The sequence below is a fragment of the Hyla sarda genome, chromosome 4, assembly GCF_029499605.1.
Source record: "Hyla sarda isolate aHylSar1 chromosome 4, aHylSar1.hap1, whole genome shotgun sequence".
Classification (NCBI taxonomy): domain Eukaryota; kingdom Metazoa; phylum Chordata; class Amphibia; order Anura; family Hylidae; genus Hyla; species Hyla sarda.
Window position 1 is genome coordinate 114942681 of NC_079192.1, and position 7554 is coordinate 114950234.

At 41.4% G+C, this 7554-nt stretch overlaps 1 long non-coding RNA gene across 1 annotated transcript in view; it reads right to left on the reverse strand.

The window, feature by feature from the left end:
- Positions 1 to 1326, reverse strand: part of LOC130366890 (uncharacterized) — a 34233-nt gene extending 32907 nt beyond the window's left edge. Inside the window, exons 1-2 of the long non-coding RNA XR_008891983.1 lie at positions 1015 to 1326; positions 368 to 533 (exon numbers count right to left, since the gene is read on the reverse strand). This is a non-coding gene — a long non-coding RNA (uncharacterized LOC130366890). The remainder of the gene's footprint in view (positions 1 to 367; positions 534 to 1014) is intronic.
- Between the last annotated feature and the right edge of the window lie 6228 nt (positions 1327 to 7554).

Genomic DNA, 7554 nt, shown 5'->3' on the forward strand with positions numbered 1-7554 from the left:
AGTTGACCAGTTGCCCATAGCAACCAATCAAATTGGTTATTTTATTTTTGAAAAGGTCTCTAAAAAATAAAAAATAAAAAGCTAATTGGTTGCTATGGGCAACTGGTCAACTTTTCCTCTGTACATGTTTTGATAAATCTCCCTCAATGTTAGTCCTTATCTTGTTCAGTATTTTTACCAAAATCAGCAGTGGGACCAAAACACATAAAATGGTGAATATCTTTCCTCCATAATTATTCTCTGTGCCAGTAACAACCCCGTTTTTGGTAAAAGTAATTTCATAAAATGAGGACCAAAATAGTATGTATGCACATAGCCTGAATCTACAGTTACTGTTTGTATGGCATTAAAATTAGTTTCAACCTACCGTAAATATTTTTCTCTATGATCAATCTTGCAGCATAAGTCAAGGTGATGTTTTGGCACTTGTCTGACTGAAGAGATGTCATTGTTGATTATGTAAGTGGTAGTACAATGGGTTTTATAGTATAATGTAAACTCCAACATACACGGAGCCTTTTGCAATGGAGGGCCTGCATGCAAAGGATAACCAAAAGCAGCATATGAGTAAATGGTGCAACAGAATTTTACTTATCTTCAGGGGGTGCAAACAATAATCAAAACCTGTGCAGAGGGAAAGTTGTCCAGTTGCCCATAGCAACCAATCAGATCGCTTGCTTAATTTTTCACTGGCCTTCCTAAAAATGAAAGAAGCGATCTGATTGGTTGCTATGGGCAACTGGGCAAGTTTTTTTCTGCACAGGTTTTGATATATCCCCCCTCCCCCAAATGTTACATGTAGGTGCATCCAGAGAAGCTGCTGCTTCAGTGTGCCAGTATAGGATAATTTAGCTTAGAAATATACATTCTTGTTCATGAGCGTTTGACTAGCAATTGGGTCTATCCCAGGACTTTTCTTTGTCCCTAAGTACAGTATCCTTTATACTATAGGATATGACTATGGATTTAGCGAGTGTTCCCTGGAGCATATGTGCAAACCCAAATAGTACTCACTGAGATAAATTTCTGTAGAATGGCACAAGATTTCCCACCAATTTTACATGGCCCTGCTAAGATACAGCCAGATGGGTATTCAACAACTTGTAGGCTGGTTTGCTAATTGGAATAGGTACTTGAGGCAATCATCATCCAGTTCCTTGGTGCAAGTCCTTGACAACTTCCCTTTCATGCTACCCTAATTGGGTGAATGGTCATCCTGGCAGCCTGTGTGTCTTGTCCGGCAGCTGTGCAGTCACAAAATACATCAAGTGTGGGCAGTACAAGCAGGGCTTAGCAGGTTAATCCTGTCAATCAGTCCGCTCCTTGAGTCAAGTTACAGATCCACAATGCACACAACAGGCAGTTGGCAGCTCTGAGGAGTAAGGAATGACGTTCACACATGAGATGTGAGGGCAAGGGGGCGTGGCCTGGCTGCCTGACTGAATGGTTGCATGTTAGCTGTGCTCCGCTAACCCCAGCTCTTTACAAGGACTACACAGCACGCACTGTCACCTATTTTATACCCACGGACGTGGGATCATCTGGAGAACATGCAGGGATGAAAGAAGAAGCAGATGCTCCAGGGAAAACTCGCTAAATTCTATTTTTCTCATGCGCCGACCACCTTCCAAGAAGGTGCCTACGACACCTGTGATTCAAAGCCCGCGCTCTCTCAACTAGCCGCAATGGACTCTACCTCTCTATGGAGATGCTCCTCCTCAGACCCAGCATTACATGAAACCTGCCTACCACCGGACCAAGTAAGCATCTCTTGCTGCAACCACCTCTGCCTGCCAGAGGAACCGTGAAGCCATTTCTCTTCCCTGCGATCCCCTCTCCTCCAGCCTACCTCTGTCACCATCTAGCAGCCTGCAGAAACAACAGGCCAGATACTCCTCTCCTGTTGCTGGCTCCAGAATACAAGATTGGGGTCTGGATGCTACCAAGTGAAGGCTTGGGGTCACTGTCTGTTTATTACAGATCTCTCACAGACACCCCTATGAGAGACATGTTACTGATCCCTCAGTGTTCCTTTAGAAAGAACATTCATGGCCATGATTACTCCTATAAACACTGGGGGGGGGGCAGACATGATGCAGTAAGCCCGCACACTCTTGGAAACTGTCCTACCATCTTGCTCACATCAAGAGCAGGAAGTCAACCGTGCCCACCGTGTCCCCAGACCTCGAAATTTGGATGACTCTGTGCCTCGAGACGTTCTGGCACAGATTAATTTCTCCACCACTAAAGAGCGCCTCGTGGAACTGTCTCATAAAAACAATGGCCTAGCTGCTCCTTGCCATCAGTTATCCATGTATGTGGATCTGTCTGCTGCCATGTTGCAACTCCGTGGGAATCTTCATCCTGTCACCAGTGCTCTTGGTGCGGCGAAAATCCAATAAAGATGGGGCTTTTCTGTCCGCCTCTTCATTCGCAGGGATAACCAAATATCAGTTGCCCAGTCCCTAGAAGAAGGTCAAGATCTACTGCACCTTTGGTATATTCCAATTGAGCTTCCTCGAGATCCTCAATCTACTTCAACCCGCAAACTCCAGGATGACTGGTCCACTGTAAGGAGACTTTTGTTCTCCTTTATGCTCTCTGTTTATACCTAAGCTGATGTGTTCTACTAGTCTTTGGCTTCAGCATGGACACTCGCCCTTCCTGTGTATTGGCTTTTGCCATAGTTTCTTACCCTTTTCCAATGCTTCTTTTTAGTTGATGATTGTTTGCTTTCTATTGTTTGTATTGTTCACATTTATTATTGGTGGATATATCTCTATGGGTCTTTAATGCGTTGCCCATACTATTGTGACCTGTGTGTGCTGGCTGGGAGGCACACTGGGTCCCCTTTTTTCATGATATCTTGCTTTTCTGTATTATTTTAACTACAACTGTTTCTATGGTTATCAAACTAATAAGCCAAAATGTAAACAGTCTTAACAGCCTGCATAAGAGAGCCTTCTTCTGGAAAGCTATGTCCCTAGGGGGATATGACACATTTGCTTATCACTGATGTCTACCGTGTTAAACATCAGGCTTACACTCATATCTTTCAGTCTCATTTTTCCTCTAAGTCTAGGAGGATTTTAAAAGCAGTCAGGAACACTGTTGCTATTTCTATGTATAAAATGGTCTCTCACTCTGGAGGTCGTTTTGTCCTCCTGGTATGTCCTATTAATGATACACCTTATACCATTCTATCTTTGTACACACCTAACCAGGGTAAAATGTGTTTTATATGTCGTGCACTAAAAGTAGCCTCCCAAAATAAAGTAGGCCCTATGGTAGTCTGGAGATTTTAATAGTGCTAGATTCTACTTTAGATACCACTACTTCACATTGTACCTCTTCTACCTCCCTTACTAACTTAATGTGATGTCTGGTGCATACTGCATTCCAATGAGAGAGATTACACCCATCATTCCACCACTCACAACACGTACTCGAGGCTGGACATGTTTTTGGTTGAGCTTCCCTATCTAGATATCTGATTCTACTATAGAGCCTATCAAATTATCATATCATGGGACTATTAGTCTCTCTTTATATGACAATTTCCCTCTGACTCCTGTTTATCTCTAATCTCTATCTGAGATAACGAAAGTTATCCGTTCTATCCCCTCACAGAGGTTAATGGGTTTATTAACCTCTACTTTAAAACCTATTTATATGTCCTGTTGCCTCACTTGCTAAATTTTTATAACTTGCCCATCCTTAAGGGGGCCTTTCCAAAAGAGAATCTTCAGGCACTGATAGTTACCCTGCCTAAGCCGAGCAAGTCCCCGACAGCTCCTCAAAATTGCAGGCCAATTTCCCTATTGAATCAGAACCTGCAGATTTTTGCAAAGCTGATCGCTTCCGGGATTGCAAAACTTCTTCCTAGCTTAGTTCATGCTGATCAGGCCGGTTTTGTCCCCGGTCATCAGGCCTCGGACAATACGCAATGCCTTCTGAACATTTTTTTTACCACATTGAGGTCCATAACACCCCTGCCTTAGTCCTGGCTCTCGACGCCGAGAAGGCATTAGATAGGCTCCACTGGTGGTACGCCTTCTTGGTCCTCAAACACTTGGGGTTTGACAGCGCTATTTATAGTGCAATCACTTCACTTTACTCCATGCACTCTGCTGAGGTTTTTGCCAATGGCACCCTTTCAGAGGACTTCAATATAAGCAATGGTACAAGGGCAGGGGTGCCCCTTATCATCCCTCATTTTTATTTTATGTCTAGAACCACTGGCACAGGCGCTGAGACTGGAGGGTCGGATATCAGGTATCTCTAATGTGGGGAGACAGCATCTCATATCTCTTTATGCAGATGACATTATTTTGTCACTCACTGATCCTTCTGTCTCCGTGCCTGCTGCTATGAATATCATTCACCACTTTGGTTCACTCTCACATTACCTTCTCAACGCTACGAAAACGCAAGCACTTCCCTTAAATCTTAATCCATCTACTGTTGCTGACCTTCGAACTGTTCACCCCTTTGACTGGCAAACCTCAAGTCTCAAATACCTAGGCATTAACCTATCATATGCTCATAAGCTCCTTTATTCTGATAATTATGAATCCTTTTCACAAGATATTAGCAAAGAAGCAGAATGAATGACTGGATTTGATATATCTTGGGTGAGTAGAGTAGCCGCTTTTAAGATGCTTCTTCTCCCCCGTTTTCTATACCTCTTTCAAACCCTCACTATTTCTATTCCTAAATCTTTCTTTTCTTAAGCCCAATCGCTCCTCTCTAGCTTTATGTGGTCTGGCAACAAACCCATATTGGCCTCTTCTATTTTGACCAAACCCGGAGACTTAGGTGGACTGGGCACAGCTGATTTGTGGTGCTACTATATTGCTACCCTAGTGGGTTTGTTGCGTGGCTTGCAAATGGTTGATCTTTAAGTTCCTTGGGTGCATATTGAAAACTCCAGTGTCTCCCCTTATCTGATCAAAGGTGTCCTTCTTCTGCCATATTGGTCCTCTGCAAATGTCCCCTCCTCCAATCCTATAGTATTAGCTTCTTACAAGGCATGGAATGAGTACCTTTCCATGGTTAGTACGCCTGAACACACAGATAAGGCTCGTATCCCTTTGTCTCTAGTACAAGCTATGGTCCCTCATCTCAATATTAGTGTATGGCTGACCCGTGGTCTCACCCATGTCCATCAACTGTATGTCCCTGAAGGCTTCCTTCCTTTTTCTTTTCTTCAATCTTATTTTCCTCTCCCACACTCTGACCTCTACAAATATTTACAATTCAGACATTTTCTGCTTACTACCCCCTTGTCCTCTATGCCTTTTCACAAACCTTCTCTCGCATTTCTATCAAGTAACATTAAAGGCCTTCACCCTTTACACTCTGCAGCTTCCCACACTACTCTTTTCCGTAAATCACACCCATTTAGCACCTGGGATAACGAGCTGGGCATCGTATTGTCGGAGGATCAGTGGAGGAAGACCTTAAAATGTTCTCACAGAGCTTTCCATTGCGTTTCTCACATTGAATCTGCTATGAAATCTACTTTACAATGGTACTACACCCCAAACCGACCGTCCTGTATATACTCTAACACTTCCACACTGTGTTGTGGCTAGATGGGCACTTTGCTACATATCCTGTGGGGTTGCCCTATTATTGGCCTTCCTGTAAGAGATTGTTAGAATATGTTCTTTGTGTTGATTTAATCTGGTCCCTCCAATTGGCCTTATTGTTTATTGACCCAGATATTGTTCTCAGAGCAGCCAGGGTCTCGGCTTGCATTATTTTGATTATAGGGAAAATGTCCCTTACTAGCCTATGGAAGACGCAACAGGTGCCCTTATTGGAAACTGTTATTCAGAAAATAAACAGCACTTATGATTATGAATGAATAATCACTTATGGTTCTGGGTCCTACCCCAAATGTCACACTCGCTTGCACCTGTGGTCCTCTTCCAAATATGTTACACATGTCAATTGATTGGCTAGTATTGGGTTTACTCCCTCCTTCCCACCCCTCCCCTTTCCTAGATGGCTGATATTTTTCCCTTAGGCTGTGGACCATCTACAAATCTTCCTTAGAACTTGGAGAACAAGCTGCTATCACCTATCTTTGGGCAATGCAGATTAATAGTCTATCAGTTCTCTGGACTACTGATCCATATGGACACATTTTCTTTTTGGATATCACTAATATTTTGCTCCACCATTGTTTGAATTCTTTTTTATTTTTATTTTTTGTTATTTTCCTTTTTGTGTGGTTTTGTAATACTCTGCCTTGTCCCTTGCTATGGACTTTTGTAGTCCCTTTTATATAACAGACTTGTTAATAAAAACTTATTTAACAGAGAAGTAAGGACAATTATTATGCTTGGCCAAGAGAATGCCCTCTCCTCCATTGTGAACTGCATGAGAATGACAGGATAAAAAAAAAAAAAAAAAACAGGATTTAAGCACACGGATGGAATCAGCACTAGTTTAAAAATAAGCCTGTAGCAGATTATATATATATATATATATATATATATATATATATATATATATATATATATATATTTATATTATCTCCTAATCTCCTTACATGTATGCTTAAAAACAACATTGAAGTTAGGAGCCACTGATCAAATAACCTGAGTAACATTACAGCCACTTTTTACCTTTTGATATCAAAAAGTGAAATGAGGCGTGCAAATAATTGTGCACATGCCTTTATTATACAATGAAAAACAAAAAAATTCAGAGCTTGTAAAGGGACAGCAAGTGATTTTTCCTTCCTGTGCTCTACTTCTTTGTGCAGCACAGACAGAATTTAAAAGCAAAATAGTTAAATTATTTGCTAATGTCATTTTTCTGCCTCATTTCTTCCACCTTACCAGTGCATTGCTATTTAAACCTGTTTAAAGTTAATTATATCTTAATATGATTTAGAGTCACTGCCTAGAAACATTTTATATCTTTTACCTAAAGCTCACATATCCGAGTCTAATCCAATCATCAAATCTAATAGGAACCCTGCCATTTCATCTACTTAGTTTTATAATGAACAAAGTGCGGTCCTTTTGGGGAATATTACAGCAATGGGCAGGAAATATCAATGATAAATATATATTTACTGCTGAAAACTCCAGAAGCACGAGAACAAAGTATTTATTCCCAGTTTAATTAACAGTGATTGCTTTTATATACAGAATCTATCAATTGATGTGTGATGTGGAGACTTTGTCTTTTATGTTAATGAAATGTGAACATCCAGATATGTTTCAACCAGAGTGATGTGTGATTCTAACCGAATAAAATGAAAGCATCAGCTCTGTTTCTATGATTTACTTATTTCATTTGAGACACTATATTTTAGAGTCCTCTGTGGAGTATAAACAGGGGATGCTTTTCCCCAAACTCTGATCATCACTATGGACCCGCTCTTGACACTGCTGGAAAATGAGCTGTAAATGGATGAGGAAAGATCTGCTCTTGGGAATATGCAGAACTGGGGGTCTCCATGTTCTCTACTTTAGCCTTTTTTGGTGAACCTCTAGTTCAAGTGTCTTTCCCAAGAGGGTTTCTCACAGAGAA